The sequence below is a fragment of the Taudactylus pleione genome, unplaced genomic scaffold (assembly GCF_031769625.1).
Source record: "Taudactylus pleione unplaced genomic scaffold, aTauple2 ptg000040l, whole genome shotgun sequence".
Classification (NCBI taxonomy): Eukaryota; Metazoa; Chordata; class Amphibia; order Anura; family Myobatrachidae; genus Taudactylus; species Taudactylus pleione.
The window spans coordinates 15872185-15893254 of NW_028284442.1; positions in this window are offsets into that span (position 1 = coordinate 15872185).

Sequence of the window (21070 nt, forward strand, 5' to 3'; positions counted from 1 at the left end):
CTTGAAGGGGGATCCTTTACTAGAGAAACTGATTTCGGAAAAACCACAATTTATCTACAGAAAAGCAAGGAATTTAAAGGATAATTTAGTAAGAAGTGCACTGTCACCACCAAAAAAGAATAGTTCTATTCTATCTAAAGGTTTCTTTAGATGTGGAACATGTACCATGTGTAAAAATTTAAAGGGAGTTAATAAGTGTACAGAGATAGAAATAAATGGATTAACAAAAAAGATAGAAGAATTTATCACCTGTAATTCAAATAATGTTATCTACTTTGTGGGTTGTAGTTGTGGAAAGTTCTACATTGGTAGGACGGCCTGTGAAGGAGGTGTGTTGGAGTACCTGACCAGACGAGGAGAGGACGGATTACCCATATGGAGCTGATGGTTTCCCAGGAATTCATAACATCTTTTCAGTTTCTATGTGCATCCTTACACTCCAAAATCTGGTAGGAAGCCACCCTCATTAAGTTGGGATCTGTTGGTAGCCAATGTTTTATTGTATTATCACAAGAAGTTTTTATCTACGTATTTGGATTAAAATACTTTTTTAAACTGGAATTTTCTGGACCATATTTGAGTCATTAACTCATTACATTTGCTGTTTCATTTTATATAATACCTTGTATGGAAATACTGCACTAGGTTATGTTCATTTATTTTTTACATGTACCACCACCTGGAACTTATCTCTTAATTGTTGCCAAGGAGTTCCCAGAAGTCTTCACCTAAAAGGAATTACATTATTAAGATAAGTTGTCATTTTGTCTGACCCATTGTTGTGTGGCGCAGAGGGGAGAGTGTCTTTATTCATTTTTTACTTACACTCTATATTCCCTACCACATGCACACACACATACACACTAGGGGTAATTTTGTTAGGAGCCAATTAACCTACCAGTATATTTTTGGAGTGTGGGAGGCAGTGGCATAACTAGGGTATTTTGAGCCCAGGGCAAATTTGAAAAGGGAGCCCACCCTCCCCCCTGATGTGCGCACGCGGCAAAAAATGGGCATGGTCATTTAAAAATGGGGCGTGTCAACATGACACACCCCTTTATTTTCACACTGAACATTCCTATCCATATGCACTTTAACCCCAGTAGTACCCCTTATACAGTACCTCCAGTATTAAGTTGTGGTCCCTCTTATGCAGGCCCATAGTAGTGCCCCTTATACAGTATCCCCAGTAGTGGTCCCCCTTATACAGCCCCCAATTAGTTCCCCTTACTCATTACCCCCAGTAGTGGTCCCCCCAAATGCAGTGCCCAATGTAGTCTTCCCCCTTATGCAGTGCCCCCAGTAGCAGTTCCAACAATGCAGTGCACCCAGTAGCGGTATCCCCTTATGCAGTGCCCTTTATATGGTGCCCCCAGTAGTAGTCCCCCCCTATGCAGTACCATTTATATAGTGCTCCCAGCAGTAGTCCCCCCATGCAGTTTACCCAGTAGTGGTTCCCTTATGCAGGCACCCAGTAGTGATCCCCCCTATCCAGTGCCCCATGTAGTGGCCCTTCCTATTATTGCCCCCAGTAGTGGTCCCCCGAGTGCAGTGCCTCTAGTAGTAGGCCCCTTTTATAATGCCCCCAGTGGTAGTTCCCCCCAAGTAGTAGTCCCCAGTAGAGGTTCCCCCTCCCGATTAAGTGCCCCCAGTAGTAGCCCCCCCAGTAGAGGTCCTCCTAATAATGGTGCCCCCTGTAGTAGCCACCACTCCCCCATTGTGCCCCCACCCCCAGTAGAGGTCCCCCCAGTAGTAGCCATCCCCCTCCCCCGTTGTGCCCCCAGTAGTGCAGATAGGTTAAAAAAAAATTGTGTATAAAAATATACTTACCTGAGTCCATGCTGCTGCTGCTCCGGTCCGCGCCGCTGCTCCCACCACCGCCGCCCGCCAGTCCTCCCGGGGTGGCGCGCTCAGCAATACGGGACAGACGTCATGACGTCTGTCCCATTACCCACTGCAGGAGCCGGACGAAAGCCCGGCTCTTGCAGTGGGTGCTGCAGCAGTCAATGAGAGTCTATCTGACTCTCATTGGCTGCTGTTTAACACACGCATCACCACCAGCGCTGGCAGCGATGTGTCTGTTATGCACAGCCTGAGCCTGCCTCCTAGTGCTATTGGGCAAGCGCTCAGGGGGAGGGAACGGGCTCAGGTGTGCAGCACAGGACCGGCGCTGGAAGCCTAGAGCCGGTCCTGTGTAAATGTGTAGCGCTGACCGCACTCATTGCGGTCGGCGCTACAGTGGCTAACTTGGGTGGGCGGGACGGTACCGTGGCCAGCGGCGCCCCCCACGCCGCTGGTCCAACGGCACCCAGGGCACACACCCCGCTCACCCTGCCCTAGTTACGCCACTGGTGGGAGGAAACCGAAGTACCAGGAGGAAACCCACGCAAGCACAGGGAGAATATACAAACTCCACACAGTTAAATATATCTCATTATCTAAATTTTCAACTGTAGCAGTAGCAGGTCACTTTCAAGTCGGAGCCCAGTTTTTCCATTGGTAAGCCACTTATGTGACAGCTAATGTAAATCTGTCAAAAGTTATACTTTTTATATTCTATTCTAGTACCTGACGTTGCATTTTTTTTTTTAAAAATTCAAAATTAATCTTTCTTACTGTATGTTTTTTATTTACATTAGTATAGTCCATGATTTGACATAGCTAAAAAAAACCAGAGTTATTAGACTTACTTATTTTCTGGAAATTAAACTTTGTAACCCTGCAGTTAAAGATGTCGCTTTTACAATGTTTAGAAATGTTTCACCAAAAGATTGTTTATTCTTTTGTAATCTGTGGCTGTTGTATCATAACATTTGATTAGAGCACAATTTAAGGTGATCAATAGATGTCTATTTTATTTGAGTAATTTGGGCAGTGCGCAGTGGAGCAACATCGACCCGCTTGCGAGTGTCTGCGCTCGCGAGCGGGTCTGAATGACCCCCACTGTCCCGCTGTCTCAACTGCATTTGATCAACCGGATGCACGTCTAACACCAACATAGCAGTCAAGGCCTCAGTTATACGTTTTGCTTCAGGATGACTGCTGTCGTACTTCATCCTCCTTGCTAAGAACTGTTGGAGGGTCAATTGTTTAGTAAAAGTAGTGGTGTTCCTACTTCCTCTCTGGGATGATGAACGATTCCCAGCAGCAGCAACAGCAGCAGCAGCAGCAGGAGGCGTAGCAATGCAGGATCCTCTGGAGGAATCCCGGTTAGGAGAGTCAGTCATGCCAGTGACATGGCCTGCAGGACTACTTCCGATCCTGACTAAGGAAGAAATTGACGAGGAGGGAGTTGACGGTGTGGTTTGCAGGTGCTTGGAATGGACAGGACAACGGGATTTAGGTGTGACTGGACTGCTTACGGTCTTAGCCAAAGTTTCTGAACTTGACAGTAACTTTTTATGAACGTGCTGCAGGTGCCATATAAGGGAGGATGTTCCTACGTGGTTAACGTCCCTACCCCTTTTTCATCCCACGGACAACAACTGTCTCTCCCGGAGCCTGATTTAAACAAACCACATCACCATCAGAATCCTCCTCGCCAACTTCCTCCTCAGCGCCAGCTACACCAGTATCCTCATTTTGTTGTACTTCAACAGTGACATCTTCAATTTGCATATCAGCAAGTGGACTGTGGGTGCTCTTTTCAGCACTTGCAGGGGGCGTGCAAATGATGGAAAGAGCCACCTCTTCCTGTCCAGTGCTGGGAAGGTCAGGCATCGCAACCGCCACCACACTTGGACTCTCCTTGGGGATTTGTGATATCTTCTTAGAATGCACAGTTCTTCGCTGTGCTTTTGCCAGCTTAACTCGTTTGACTTTTTTAGCGGGAGGAGGGCTTCCATCATCATGTGAAGCTGAACCACTAGTCATGAAAGACCTTAGCCGTTCCTTGCCACTCCTTGTCGTAAATGGCATATTGGCAAGTTTACGTTTCTCTTCAGATGATTTAAATGTTTTTTTCAAGGTCATTTTCCTGAACTTTGTCATTTGGGATTGTATGTGCCCTCTACTATGACATTGGGCATCGGCCTTGGCAGACGACGTTGATGGCATGTTATCGTCTATGTCATGACTAGTGGCAGAAGCTTCAGCACTAGGAGGAAGTGGTTCTTGATCTCTCCCTATTTTATTTTTATCGGAGAAAGTTTGGTCCTCCATTTATGTTATATTGATATATACTTGCGGCTAATGAGCACACAAACACAGAAAATAATATTTTATTTTTGTTGGAGACTAGTGCACTTTGTGGGTTACACCACCCTTTAAGAAATGAGCCAGCCGGCTCTTTACTAATGGGACATAGGCGCACGTGTGGCGCTGCTCCTTTGTTGATGCACGTGCAGCTACAGCCCACACAATTCACAAAGACAGAAAAAAAGAAGAATTTTTTATTCTTTGTGGAGCGCACTTTGGGTGTTAAACCATCCTTTAGACAGACGCACGCTTGGCGCTGCTGCTTTGAGGATGCACGTACAGTGCAGACAATTCACAAACACAGAAGAAAATGTTTTATTTTTGTTGGAGTGCACTTTGGGGGTTACACCACCCTTTAACAGACAGATGCACGCTTGGCGCTGCTCCTTTGTTGATGCACGTGTGGCTACTGCGCTCACAATTCACAAACGCAAAAAAACATTTATTTTTATTTTGTTTGGAGTGCCCTTTGGGGATTACAGCACCCTTTAATGGACAAGCCAGCCGGCCCTTTACTGCACGCTTGGCGCTGCTCCTTTGTTGATGCACGTGCAGCCACAGTGCACACAAATCACAAACACAGAAAATATTTTTTTCTTTTGTTTGGAGTGCACTTTGGGGGTTACAGCACCCTTTAACGGTCAAGCCAGCTGGCCCTTTACTTATGACACAGGCGCACGCTTGGCAATACTTTGTTGATGCACGTGCGGCTACTGCGCACACAATTCACAAACCCAAAAAAAAATATTTATTTTCTTTGCACTTGGGGGGAGCACCCCTGATAGACAGAGCACCCCTGAACAACACTAGAGCACCCCTTTAGGACTGGGACACTGCAGAGGACTTTGGAGTGGACACAGCCCCTATGGACAACTGACTGCACAACACAGTCCAGCCAGCCCCTATGGACTTTGGAGGAGTGGACACAGCCCCTATGGACAACAGCAGCAAAGCACAACACAGCCAGCCCCTATGGACTTTGGTGGAGTGGACACAGTCCCTATGGACAACAGCAGCACAGCACAACACAGCCAGCCCCTATGGACTTTGGAGGAGTGGACACAGCCCCTATGGACAACAGCAGCACAGCGCAGCACAGCACAGCACAGCACAGCACAGCACAGCACAACACTACACTGCCCTACACTACACTACACAGCCCAGCCAGCCCTAACTCCCACCCTCCCTCTTCACTGTCCACAGCCGAGTTAGAAAATGGCACCGACGCGGATACCTTATTTAGAATCCAAAACCCGCGAGACCCGGAAGGCGGGATGATGGCGTTTTGCCTCTATTTCAGATCCGAGTCAGGCGGGAATAGTCGAGCCTGACTCGGATCGGGTGGCTTGGGGGGGTTCGGATTTCAGAAATCCGAACCCGCTCACCCCTAATATGTATATATATATAAAATATGTGTGTGCTTTTTATATATTTCCCACCCCTTCCATCCTGGAGTGGCTGCCTGGCTTCATACAAGTAGAGAAGCAGCAGCCGCGCTATGTCCCCAGCCCTTCCATCCCGATGTGGCTGCTGCTTCTCTACAGTACTTGTATATTACGCTTGGAAGGAAAGGGTGGGGACACTGCTTGTATGGAGCCAGGCAGCCGCGCCAGAATGGAAGTGGTGGGAGGGGCTGGGGACAGAGCAGATGGAGGTGGTGGTCCAGCCGGCTGTCGGGTACGTGAAGCTGAGCTGGGGGGGTTTACGCTGGCAGCAGCTGTGGCTATCAGGAGCTGCAGCTGCTGCTTGCTTTTATTGAAGACAGGCTGCCGTGACGAGGTCCCGCTGGGTGACTGTGGTCAGCAGTGATTGGGACACACTGGCAGGGAATCTGAGCAAGCAGGGGGATCAGCAGGTACCTCTGAGGTAGGCGGCTGTGGGAAGATTAGCTTCCCACAGCCACCTAGTGGGCACTTCTGACTGTTCGTATCAGATACAACCATGTCAGGGACAGCCCAGCCTGGTGTGGTTGTGTCTGATACGACCGTGCCAGGCAAGTGGTTAATCCAGTCACAACTATACTGATGATACTAGAGGATGCTGTTAATAGGCTGATAAATAGATTTAGGGATTTAGGGGATGATTCATCACAGATCGCAATTGCAACAACGTATGCAGGGCATGATTCATTACAGATCGTAACTAGACCCCCAAGATTGACGCTACATTGGTCGCACCATTGACATTTGCGGAAGCCTAGGGTCTACTCTACTCTAATCCAACTAGACATGGTCTCTGAAGCAGTGTTCCCAGACACAAACCCCTTCTCAGATGTTTACGATACCAAGCGCAATTGCGTACGGTATAAGACACTTGGGTTCGCACGTGAGCAGGATGGGATTTCTGGACTTTCCTGTATGCAAAGTACCAAAACATCGCTCAATTGCGTAAATATCGGCATTGTGTCTATCTTTGAATCGGGCCCTTTATGTGCGAAAGAGGAACCAGTACTATACATATCAATCTTCTTTTTGATAAGAAAGTAATAGCATCTAAAATATTGCAACAACACAATAATAATAATAATAATAATAATAATAATAATAATATTTCTAAACAGAAATATATAGCTACACATGTATAACACATATAGATAATAATTAAAAAAAATTTAAATCATTTCCTTACTATCCTGCAAACTGTTATATATTAGTTTGAAGGAAATGTTAATGTCAAGTCTAGTTCCCATGTACTGTGATGCCACTGGTTCCTTTACGCCTGTCTGGCATATGTCTGTCATGTTCAAACACCTGAAAATAGAAGCAAGTTTAAATGTCACATATTTTCCTGTGCATAATGAAGAGCGGTAAGATAGCTGATGATACTTAATACTGTGTCAAGGGAAATCTTTTGTATGAAAGGGAACATGACAGACACATAATCTGCAAAGTACATTAAGAAGAGCCAACACCTTAAACACTCAAATAATTGCACACAGGAAATGGATTATTTAGAGAAGCAATGCCAGTTCTATTTACATATGGGGTGTCCTTAACAATTGCAAAAATGACATTCTAATTATATACTGTAAGAAGAAGCCTCCATGTGTGGATACCTGATAACAGAACCAAGATATGTTATTCTGTTACACAGTGAAAAGTTTGGGCCTTTTTCAGAGATGGACGCAATTCCCATCATGACTGTGATTCCGTACACAGCAGACTTGTAAAAATATGCTAATGACTTAGCTGATGTCCTTGGGACGCCCACCACCCGCGTCTCTCATCCAACGCTTGTCTGCAAAAGCGGAATCATCTGAAGCATCAGACTCATAATTGAAGAGGTGAGTGGATGAGGGTCTTGTGTATCAATTTTCTGAAAAACTACTTTTTTAATGGATGTTGGTGTTATGACCTATGATGGTAGTCTATTTATTGCTAATTAATTTCATATTTATCTTTAACTGCAAATATCTCAGTTTCTTCTAAACGTAAGATAACACATTCATCCACTCACTCAATTCTATGCAGCATCAGCAATTTTTTGACATTCATTGTGATGCTTTTATGAATTAATGTATATAATAATAAGTTATTTCTATTTATTCCTTACTAAATTTAAATGTTTAGGTGTGGCGATAACACTTTCTGAACACACCTTAAATTTGATTGGTTAATTCATCAAGGGAAGCCCTAGAATGAGAAACATATCAGAATCATATACGAGCAGGGCCCTCTACCCTCTTGTGCTTCTCCTTACATTACTTTCATCTACTTCTTACTCCCCACTAGGGCACCTAACACTTGGTTTCTTATGCCCTTTTGCTTATTTGGGTGTTATGGTCTCTAATGTAGCAATGTATATTATCCATATCCTTTTCCTGAATTGTATTATATTGTATTGTAAGTCGCTGGTCACTTATTTGTTTATGTACTTTGTAAGGCGCTGCGGAACACTTGTGGCGCCATATAATTAAATTATAATAATAATATGCCAGAAGATGAATGAAACCCCTTTGCATGCTGCAGCAGCCCCTCTCATCAGTACCTTTAAAAGGGGGTTGGGTTAGTTTTTATTGATAGTGTAGTCATAACCTATTAGATAGCTTAGGGCTTTAAAGGGGTGTGGTTTAGCCTGTCATAAGGTATTGCAGGGAGTCAATCTGTCTCTTTTTCTGAACATTTTTAGGTGGTGTGAGTATCTGCAGCTTAGATGTCTTTGTGCTAAATTTACTGCATTTATTGCCTTTCAGTCGATTTGTTTTTTCTTTCCTCTTTTTATTATTTTCTTGCTTTGTGTCATTGTCAGGTTGTGATGGTGAGTCTGATACAGAATTCATCTCCACTTGACAGGGTAGTTTGGGGTCACGTGGTCTAAGGGGCCTATTTATCAACAATTTCTATCATACATAACGGGTGATAAAATATGCTGCGTATGATAAATGGTGCTCAAGCCAATCAGCTCTCAACTGTCATATTTCCAACAGATGACAGTTGGGAGCTGATTTGTTGGAGCACCATTATCATACGCAACAAGTTTTATCACTTGTTGGGTTTCATAAAACTCGTTGATAAATAGGCCCCTATATGACACTACAGAGGTTGGGGATTCTGCCGCAGGAGATTCTTCTCGGATTGTGTGACTTGTGTCTGATCCGGTGCATAATGGTATGTACACACTAGGACCAGGAATCAGCAAACTGGAAGATCCACTGTTCTATCTGACTATTGGTAAGTGCATACACACTTACCAATCTTCAGCCCGATGTGTTGTGCATGAAGTAACAACTGGGCGTACATTTACATATGCCCGCCCAGTGGTGATGTCAGACACTGGCAGCCTCTGCAGCAAGTGTACGAGTGGGCAGCTGACTGCCCGTACACACAGCATGATGAACCGATATATCTGCAGATTTATCGGCTGTGCTGCACAGCCAACATGATATGTCTGTGAAGCAACTAGTTCATGGACCTATTGTAAGTACACACTGGACAACGCACACACAATATATCAATGAACGGACAAAACGTAAAATAATAGTAAAAGTAAAATAGAAACACTCTTTCCTCCAGTCATGTTAAACTATATACTGCAACCCAAGCGCAGTACTTTAGGTTCCACCTAGAAACACATACTTGGGTAGTAATAAATACACCCATACAGTAAGTGAAGCAAGACAATCCCTTTCCAGCAGCGCACATCTAGGTGTCACTTGTACAATTCTCCAATATGATTCTTTAAAGTAGACATGTATGGCTGTATCTAGCACAGAGAAGATAGAATATCAGTAGTACAATCTTTTGTATCTAAATGCTTAGGAATTGTGTGACAGGCTGCTCATGTTTGAGACTAATCTCAAAACAGTATGCTCTGGTCAGATATTAAAAGTAATCAGTTAATAGTTAAGTAAATAATTGAAAGCAAGAGTATTATTTAGTTTGACAATTTTAATTCTGTATGATTTTTAACAGCAGGCCCAAGCAAAACTTAGCATAAAACATGAACAACGAGGCTTAATGCTCAAATGCCATATCTACTGTAAATTAATTTATTCTGATTTATAAGGCTTAGTTCTCTTCTACTTTCTATTGTTCAGAAATTTAATTCAGCCACTTAAGGTTCAAGTTATCAAGATTTGGTCAAATTGTTAGACAGGTTTTTGAGTGAGTTACAACCTGTCGAACATATCAAAGACAAAACTGCCTGCAAAATAAAACACAACCCGCCACATATTGCCATAGTGAATTTTTTTCTCCAGATCCTGGATACTTTTCAGCAGATTTATTAACCACAACCAAACCACTGGAAAAAATGGCAGAAAATAAATCGGTCAATTTAGAGGGCAAAAGTATGTTGAATTGCTGAATTGCACGTCAGCTTTGAAATCACCGTAAAAACTGAATCATGATAATGTAAATTCCCCCCTTTCATGTAATTAGAGAAACATGGATGCACTGAATACCAATTTCCATACATACAGTAACTGCAGTAATAACTATGCATCCTCTTTGAGTAAAGCTACAGTACCAGTCTTGGGAAAGACTAGGGGAAAGTGAGTGTTGCTATCCTTTCTCTAAGCCCAATCTTTACCGTCATAAATTCTATGTAGAGTAGCATTGTAAGTTGCAAGTTTCCATTGGCAAAATCTGTAACTGGCAAGGAAAAACTGGGCCCCTTCTTTTTGCCAACACTCAGAAAGATGTTAGTTGAACCTTGCTGGCTAATACCCAGAAGACAATAGTCTGTAGGAATTTAAGTGTATTTTTTGACATGAGAGAAGTTAATTGTGATTAAGAGCTCAAAAATATGAGAAAGGACTCACTTGCACTGGGCTTTTGTTTTGTAGTTAGTTGCATCAGCTTAAGAGGCTACTTTAGCAATTAGTAGTAATGTACAGAACAACCATCATAGGTGTGTGCAGGCTAAAAGCAAGGGGTCTGCGACAACTACATTCCTGGGACATTGACTAACCACCTCTCCCCGAAACCTAGACTACTTGACCCCCACCTAGGACATAGACTGCCTGACCCACCCGCCATGAATAAAGACTACCTTCCCCATCTGGGATATAGATTACTCACCTGGGTAGCTGCTGTTGTTTTCTCCCCGCATCTCAGCCGGCTCCCAGGGAAAAGCAGCCTCGTTTTTAATCCAAGATGGCTAATGTGAAACTAATGTGAAACACATTGGCCAACACATTTTTTACACATTGGCCATTTTGATTCAAAAGAAGTTGCCTTGGCTCGTTCCTGGGGTCTGGCTGTGACGCAGAGAGGAGACACTGTGTACTGGCCAAGGTGTGTGCTGCACTCTCTGTGTGCTCACCTGTGGCAACAACACTGAGTCATTCCAGGTTTCAGGGGATTCTTCAAATGAAGAGAACATTGCTACTTGGCAAGTACAACTTTAAGTTTTATCTCATTATGCTGAACTAGAAATCCAACATAAAGTAAACTGAAAAGCAAGAGAAATCATTACTCTGAAGAGCACTCAAGGGATATGTGCAGCAGGTTTATTTGTGTATGAGATCTAATTGTATATGAAATCTAATTAAAACATAACTATTGCACAGTGCATAAAATATAGTATAAACATTGAAGGAAATATTATAAAACTTGATTAAATATTACAAACAATTAAATAGTATAGTCATTAAGACTCCCTTATCTAGTTACAAATACTAACCCAGTCAAGTTAGAAATACTAGTTAATAATATACTAAATACTTATGTCATCTTGCAACTGAGCAGTAAAATAGTGGCCCTGGCCAGTGGTGCATCCACCATGGGAGCAGAGTGTACACTGCAGCAGCAGAAATGGACATGACTCAAGGAAACACATTGCTATCCCATAATTTTGGGGATTGTAAAGGATCTAAAGTTGTACAAACAGACTGAAGCACCATTACCGGTTCTTTTTTCCTGGACCAGCGGCACTTGGCATGAGGTTTTTCTGTGCAGCCCATATCCTATAGACAGTGGCTCATGTTGGCTTACCCCCCCTCACCAAGAACCAGGTGCCTTATTAAATTCACTGCTGCTTACAATTGGGTCCACCCCCTGTCCTGATTGGTCTTTCAGCTTAACAGGATATCGAGAATAACACGTTGCACAGCCAGTTAATGAACTGTTCCTTCTTCCTAATGGTCTAAGCGGCCTTATTCCTGTTCCTTCCATAAATGTCTGCTCTGCTCCTCCTGTCATTTTGTTGCATTTGTTCCTCCCCAGTACTACCCTACTGTTTCTCCATTCTGCATACAGTACTGGTTTGGGCTTCCTAATAGGGATGGTCATCGAAGTGTCCACTATAAATGGTCACTATTAATAGCGCCATTGGTGTTTGCACCATTGATAAACTCACTAACGTGTATTATCGTGTTACCATATAACAACCTTCTTAAATACAATGTAACTTAACTTCTAAAATTAAAGACACAGACAACAGTGTTGGCATTTAAATATTTTGTCAAATTTATTTTTGACAAGTCATTAAATTTTAGACTATAAGTTAATACTAATAATGGTGATAGCACAAAAAGAACGCACAGGACAATAACAACCAAACAGCTCAAACAAACACACACGCAAGCCAAGCATTGGTGATCAACTCTCCTTTACCTTCAACCACCGGTCCAGGTGGTATAGCCATTTCCTGTCCAGGACAATTGGCTGTCGCCTTACTTCACTTTAATGAGAGTGCACCCACTAAGCCTATTTATTAACATAAAGTAACTCCAAGTGTCGTTCTTTTCCGCAACCACCAAACCAACCATCATACATTCAACAAACGAAAAACAAAAAGAGGGAGGGAGGGTGGGAAAAACTTGAATAAAGAGGCAGATTTACATACATCACTCCATTAAATACTCTTAGACCACTCCCCATGAAACATTCATTGGCTGCATAAGACCAGCTAAACTTAAAGGGGCAATATCCAACACATTATTAAACTGGCAACACTCAAAACACTTGTGGTTTAATGTCCATCATTTTTACATGTCATCCTTCAGGCTTACTGATCTTCACACACTGTACAGTCAGTGACTATCACTGAGTGGAGGGTGGGACCCATCTGGTGGTTGGCCAGTCAGGAAAGGAGTGGGGCTAAGTGGGACACAGGCAGTAGCGGCTCCAGGCACAGGCAAGACGGTCTGTCGCCCGAAGCGCCACTCAATCTGGCGGGTGCAGGAAATGCCAACCCTCCCTTCCAGCGGTAGTGAGTATATGTAAGCTCATGGGGAAGAAGCAGAGGAGGGAAGGGGCTGGGCACAGCAAAGCCTAGCACCGGCCCTGGTCACAAGGGGTATTTTTACTAAACTGTGGGTTTTTAGTAGAAATGTTGCCCATAGCATCCAATCAGATTCTAGCGATTATCTTCTATAAGATGCTAGATAAATGTTAAGTAGAATCTGATTGGTTGCTATGGACACTATCTCCACTTCTTAAAACCCACACTTTAGTATATATACCCCCAGGAGTGGTGTATGTGTCCATGCATCCTCCCTGAATCATAGAGGGAGACATTTCCACCTTCTCTGCCATTGAAGGTAGAGAACAAGCAGATCTTTGCCATCAATGGCAAAACCATTGATGGTGGCAAATCAACGATGTTCATGCCAACTCCCTACATTTGTAGAGACCACGCAGAAGGCAGACAGAGGAGTCTGTCTTCATAGAAATTTTCTGCACAGCTGTCTAGTAAGTAAATGGAGGGCAGGCATTAATATAATGTAATTGTAAGTGTTGACATAATGTGGATGATGGTGGAGAACATTAATGTAATGTGGTTTCTTGTGGGGGTTATCTATTTAATTATTTGTTTTTAGCCATTGTGAGACAGCTTATGTAATGTAGCAGCAGGTGGGTACTATTAATTTGATATGTGGGTCTCTTTTTATAAAATATTATTAATTTAATGTCAGAGCTAGTCGGAATATAGGGAGTCCTATTTTTTGCATTCATGAATAATGAATAGTATCTAACCCTTACCTAAGCATGACATCAACAATCTAGTATGCAGCCAAGCAGCAAGTAAACCAACAGCAGATAGTCAAAGCAGAAAAAAAACTAGCAAATCAAAGTAACACAGTCTGACAATTTTAGTGATTTTGAATGGGCAATTCTGATTTCAGACACTTTGCCATAAAGTCAGTGGGTCTGATTTAGAGGAGGACACAAACTGAAGGGAGTGCCAATGTTTGCAGAGTTGAGTGATTATTTGCTACCGTGTATGCAGAAAAATACTGAAAACCCATACAGCATGTGTTCTACAGAGAGTATGCTGATGTGTAGGGTTTGCATTGTTTTAGGAATGACGATGCAAAACCATGGGTGGTGACTTGGAGGTGGCCTGAGTTGTGCATGAAAAAAGTTATGGGAGTGGCATGTTATGGGAGTGCTGTGGATGTCAGTGAATGTGGCTACGCTCTCAGTCACAGAGCCGCAGCAGCAGAGGTCATGCTAATACAAAGTTGAGAAGGAGACACTGTGCCTGCCATAGTCTGGTACAAGGGTCAGTGTTGCTCACAATGGTGCCCTAACTGGGGATTGTTCAGAATCCCTGGCGGAGTTGCAACGACCATGGGCATTTACAGTAGTGTCTCGGGGCTTGCACTTTCCAGTGGTCGCTAGTACTCAAGGGCAAGGCTGGAAGAAGCATTTGCATATTACTGATAGGGATTTTTTATCATGGTGGTTTTATCAGTTTGTATAAGTAATATAACTTCCTCTCAGTAATGTGGTTATAAAATGGAAAGAGAAGAATACAAGATCATAATATAAGTGTATGGTGGAATATAAACACTCACTATACAAATGGCAAAGGTAGGCTTTGGACAGTCTAAACACTGTTGTCTTGTAGAGGTTGCTAAGCAATGGAGTGTCTTATGTAGATAGTGTCCAGTGTCGTGGTTGCAATACACAGGAGATGGGAAAAAAGTGAAACATAGTGTATATAATATTAAAGATGTGCATATCAGTTGTCCAGCAATCCGAATCTACCCAAATTTCATAAATTCGGACAGATGTAAGTTGCTGTTCTGATCTCCTGAGGAGATCCAGACAGATCGGAGTCACGTTTCTAATCTTCCCGCAGTTTGGAATTTGGATTATAAATTGGAATTTGGGGTTTTGAATTGCAAAAATTACATGATTTTAGCTGCTTTTAAAAACTTTTTAATCAATAAATGTTTTTTTTTTAAAAAAACAGATCCAATACAAAAGCCAAAACACTTGAGGGGGTTTGCAGAGCCAAAACCAAATTACAAAGATGAATCCAGATCCAAAACCAAAACACGGGGGGTCATCTCTAGTGTTTGTCCTCCAAACCCAGTGATGGGTAAAAATGCTTATAGTGGTTGCAGTCACTTTTAGTGAATAATTCTGGAGCTTTGAAATGCACTTGTCTATCTTGAGGTCCGTCAGTGAAATTAAGAATATTTACTGTAACCAGCCCATAAATCCATAAATATAATTAAATCCCAATAAATGAAAGGGTCCGCTTAGATAAATTAGAATAAAGCTTTATTATGGAAATTAAATACTGCACATTTTTGCCAATGCAAATATGGTTATTTTTTAAAAAGGGGATAAAGGAATGAAAGTCTTGATGAAGTGATCAGTTAACTATGAAACATGTTGCTATTTTCTGCTGGGGAGACTCTGGGGTAAATTTACTAAGAATCATGTTTGAGTGAGTTTTGCTGTTTTTAAACTCGATTTGACTCGCTGAAACGCAGGTGATTTTAGGCTTCTGAAACACTCAAATTTACCAAGAAGCGTGTTTAGCTGAGATCGAATTTTCTGATGGTCTATTAGATCGAGATTAATCACTCAAGTTTGCAGTGTCTGACCGCAGCCAAACACTCCCGAGCAAGAAGCCTGCACATATCAGTGAGCTATGTGAAGGCTGCTTGTGTTTTATACCTTTAAAAAAAAGGGTTAAATGTTTTTAAAAAAAATTAAGTAAGGTCCCCCCCAAAAAAGCATAACCAGCCCCAGGCTGCTCAGCCAGTCCTGGTTCCTAAAATACAGGGAAAAAAATGAGTAGGGTTACCCCGTATTTTAGGAACCAGCACTGGGCTGCTGAGCCTGTCCTGGTTTTAAAAATAGGGGGAAAAAATTGCGTAGTGGTCCCCCTATTTTTAAAGCCAGCACTGGGCTCAAATCCAGCCAGGGTGTAATGCCACAGCCAGGGGAACCTGCACCGGGTCTCTCTGATCAAAGCATTATCAACCCAAGCCAGTCAGCCCAAGCCAGGGAACTCAGCGGAGATGGGGACCTCCTCAAAAAAGGGGACCCCCTCTCCCGAGCACCCCAGGCTTACGCTGAAGCCTGGGGCTCTTCCCCACACCCCTGGGTTGTGGGTACGTGGGTAATAGTGGTGAAAATAGATATAAACTATTGTTTTTTACCATGGAACTACAGGTGCCAGCATGCCTGCCCTTTTGCACTTGTGGAACTACACCCGTACCCACGCTGTAAAAAAAATAGTTAAAAAAACACAAGACACACACCGTAGATTGTACAATTTTATTGCACATACTTACCACACTCACACATACTTACTTACTGACAGCTGTTCTGTCCCCTTGTCCAAGTAGTATTCCAAAGGGTTACCTGTAAAAAAAATCCAATACTCACCACCATCCTGGCGCAGGTTGGTCCTCTTCTCCATGTAGCATGCAATGGGTCTTGGCAAAACAAAAAACACGACTGTCCCATTCCAACTCGGACAAGTATAGGTATATGTGTTATCATGTATACCTATACTACGTGGAATGACAGAAGACGCTACTCTTCTGAAATTCACATTGACCGCCAGCCAATCAGAGGCCACTCTACATGGAGCGGCCACTGATTGGCTGTGACCCATATGCTTTCCACTCTACAGTGTAAAATGAAGGATAACCGGGCGCTGTGGTCTAAAAGATGAAATCTTAAGAGCAGCTCACCTAAGGGGTGGCTAGCCCCTAATAGGGAAGAAGATAAATAAAGAAAAAGGGAGCGCAAATAGAAATCATGTACATTTAATAAAATAAGTATGAGTTAAAAAGTAAAAATCACATATAGAAAGACATATATATCACAAAGTGCACATTGAAATGGAATTCCAATTGTGCCTCAGACAGTTATGTGAATGAAGACAGCAGTATTAATATACCTTGTAATTAGTATCAGTAATTCAGAAGTATCAAACGTTGTAGCAAGTGACCTATAAGAGAACATGTAGTATCCAGTCACATGAAAAAAAGGGGGGAGAAGTTCAATTTTCAGAAAAATAGATTGATTTTGGGAAGTTCCATGAACCAGAGCTATCCTGACTAATGTCCTTGCACTGTGATGTTGTTTATGTCCCAAATGATACAGTCGTTACCATGGGTTAACCCAGATAGGCATAGTGACTTGAAATGATGAATAAATGGTTGAACCAGTACTTAGCTGATATATGATGATGACCGGACCGGTCTATGTAAAATCGGTCTGTGTCCCTGCTGGTCCTGTCCTCTCGTGTATGGCAGGCAGTGTGCGGAATGCCGCTCTGAGGTGGCCGTGTGGAAGGAAGACAGCGGTCAAAAGGCAATGCTCCATCTGAGCTGGTCCGAATGTAGCGAGGTGTGAAGCTCAGTCCTCACGCTCTCTGGTCACACCGCGAGCAGGACAGATGGAGCCGATACAAAGGCGGCTCACCAATGGGTCAGGGGAAGCAGCGGCTAAGTGAAACTGTATTATTCTAATAATTTTTATTGCAAATCTCAGGAGTATGACAAAGGAGTCTAAGCCTCCCAGCCTACCCTGACTGTGTCCCTGATGCACAGTATCCACTGAGATGTTCAGTTTGTCAGCAATATCACTAACTCTAATGTGTCTGTCCTCCTGAATCAGACCTACAATGTGGCACAAATGGTCATCTGTGGTGGACGCGCTTGGCCGGCCGGATTGCTGCACGTCTTGAACGTCTGTCCTGCTGTTATCAAAGGCAGTGCACCAAACTCAGACCTGTATCCGTGACATGACATTATAACCATACACCTTGATAAGTTGGCGATGAATTTCAGCTGTTGATGAAATAGAGAACATAACACACGTGATGAGGTCTTGTTACTTTACTTATTGAACTACCCCGGTTTTTTACCTTAATATCATTTTTGCTGAAACATTTTACCTATGTTGTGATATATTAGAATTCCATTATATTGCATAAAACAAACATGTTATATTTAGATATCACAGGTGACAGGTTTGGGGAGATAGAGCTACTAAACGCCCCTACCCACATTTCCTGGCCAGTACCACCATTTCTAACACTGACACCATCGGATATGTTTCGAAATGTGTACCAGAAAACCCAAGTGACTGAAAATATGGGCAGGAGATAATATTTTAAGAATAAAATTATTTATGGGACCTCATTAAGCAATAAATTCCATATCAAAAGATAAAAATTGTATACCCAGTGCTCAGATTGTGGTATGTTCATGTTCATATAAAGTACAGATTGCACTGCTGCTCAAATGCCTGTTTAGGAAGATATACTGGATGCACTGCTGGTTATGGTGTTATTAATGTGTTATTGTGGTGTTATTAATGTGTTACTGTATACGTCGTAATCCTCTCTCAGGAGAATATAGTGAAATGCCAGCACTGTTCATACTAAAGATACTCTACACAATTTTCTGCTTAAAACATTTATTTTTTTAATACTAAGGGGGTGGGTACGATGATTCTTTGTTTTCTGTCTCTGCCTCTTCATCAAATAATGCCACAAAATGCTTTTCTATGAAGAAGGGGTAGGGCCAAAATGATACAATTCTCTTGGACCTGCCCTCCTCATGGACATATGATTTGCAACATTATGCTCCCCATCCTGCCATTTCAAGGAAGTGGGCGGGATGCAGCAGGGTCACCTACTCTTCTGGCTGTCCATTGGGAGTCATTTAGGTATGTGTGGATTAAAGAAGCATATTCTGTAACAAGGGTATCATCCCCTTTCACACTGCAAAATAAATAATGCTATTAGCCACATTCATTTAGTACAAAAGATGGGGTAAATTAGACATGGGGTAAAATAGACATGTTAAATAGTGGAGATGAGTGAGAACATCAATAATAAAATGCAATATAAAATTATAAGTACTGTAAGTGAGTAAAATAATGGATGACTATAAATAAATTGTAAAGAAACAAAACAAAAATTAACTGGAAAGGGATGTGAAATTCAAAACGAATGTAAAAATGATTTGATATACTTATCAATGTATCAAAATAAAATGTAAGTAATAATGAATCATAACTAAACTAGATCTGAACTAAATATCAATAATAACATCCGAAGCATCGAACTTCTTAGTAAGCCTATGCTGTATCAGACAGAGGGGCTCTCCTAAGATGCCGGAGTCTCTCCAGCTGTGAACAAATTCACAGAAGCTCAGTAAAGCATGTCCGGAATACAGGACCTCATTCAGAGGCGGTCACTCGGGAGCGATCGGTAGCACCCAAAGTGATCGAGAATATGAAAAACGAGCGCTCAGTCGCAATGCACATCGTAAGCACGGAAACACCCACAACAATGAAAGCACACCTCCTATCTCTACGGCCTCATTCAGAGTCGGTCGCAGGCGGCAACCTACGTCAGCACGATTAACACTTGTACAGTGTTAATTGCCTACAGACATCGGTTGAGGCAGAAACCATCGCCTGCACTCGCAATGCTTAAGGTAGACCCTGGGCTACCTTTAGCACTACGAGCAGTAGCATCGTTATTGCAACGAGATGACGTGTGTGATGACTCGCTCAGTAATATATGCACGCCCTTAAAACGCCCTTTTTAAGGTCAACCACGCCTGTGTCCACACCACCACACCCCCGTTCACAAGCACCTTCATTTGTAACCACTCACAAACGGCAGGAAATGTCATCTCAGCTACGACCTCGTAGTGACTAACGGGCAAGAGGATTGCGGTCGGTAAGACAGGCTTGCGCAATCGCACTGCCATGTACACGCACGCGCAGTTGAAAAAAACATCGTTCGCTACGACCAATCACTCCGTGCAACCGCCTCTGAATGAGTTCCACAGTCCCAACAAGCCTGCATTTATCTAAATATTGACATTGCATCAATCTCTGAATCAGATACAGATTACAATTTAAAATAACCCAAAATGGGTAAAACCAAAGACTAAAATAATAAGTGACAATAAGTCCAACCCATTTCACACATGGACTTTTTGCAGGTGTTAAAATGAATATATAATTTGGATAAAAACATATACTTGTTTCAAATGTAATTTAATGTTGATAATGGCTAACTCAGCCACTTGTACTCAGAAGTCTATCTTTATGCTGCTCCTCCATGGATCAAATCCCGGGATAAATCACAGCTACTACTTTAATGTAGGTGAGTACTCACAGTTTGCAGGGTGCTCCTTTAGGCCTTTTCTGCAGGACTTTGGTCAGTCATTTCTGCAATGATACTTAAAGTTCTTTCTGTGGTGGGCTGCCACTTCGTCTGTTTGCACTAGCCGCATCACGGTGGTGTATTACAATGGCAGTCAGCTAGGAGTTGTTAGATACTCTGTGATACGTACCTGTATGTCTAATTTTGGGTCTAGCTGAGGCAGGAGTGTAGCTGAAACTGGGAGATTTGATGAGACCTCTGCTCATTAGTGAAGTGCCGAGAAATAGCCATGTAGACTGCCCGAAACCAGCACTAGCAGACAGCAAGAAACCCTATTACCAGGGTCTGTGCTGGAAACATGGAACTGAAATCCACAGCTATAGGGAACTGGAACCGTTTGTGGAGAATGCAACCATGAAATCTGGATCTAGGTATAGGGCTCTGCAACCCACTACTGTTAACTCAGAAAGGTACAGACTAGGGAAACAGAGTAAAGTTAGGACTGGAATCAAGAACTGAGAACACAGAACTGAGACTAGAATTGGGGAACTTAGGGCTGCCGATTGCAACTGATGCACAGACCTGGAACCCACACCTTGACTTGCAGAACTAGAAATGAATTCTCTGAGCCTCAGAGTTAGCCCCAGCTACAAGACTCCCAGAACAGGGAAACCTGTTACTAACAGCCATATAGGGCCTGATTCAGAGCCTCTCGTTCGCTCCGAGCGATGTTTGCCCAACTGCGCATGCGTACGGATCGTTATACGCATGCGCGAACCAGTCAGTGCTGCCGAAATTCATGTGCTCACAAAATAGCGAATGCCTGATAATTTGAGTGACAGGAGGAGGCGTATGTGGGTGGTAACAGGGGAAGGAGCTTGAAAACGGGGAGTGGAGATCCGAACGCAGGCGTGCTTAAAGGTCAAAACGGGCGTTTTATGGGTGTGCATAATTAAAACAGCAGCGTCATTGACCACGTCACTGGGTTATTTAATAGCCAGAACTGCTCGCAAAATTGTGGTAGCAAAAACCAACCACA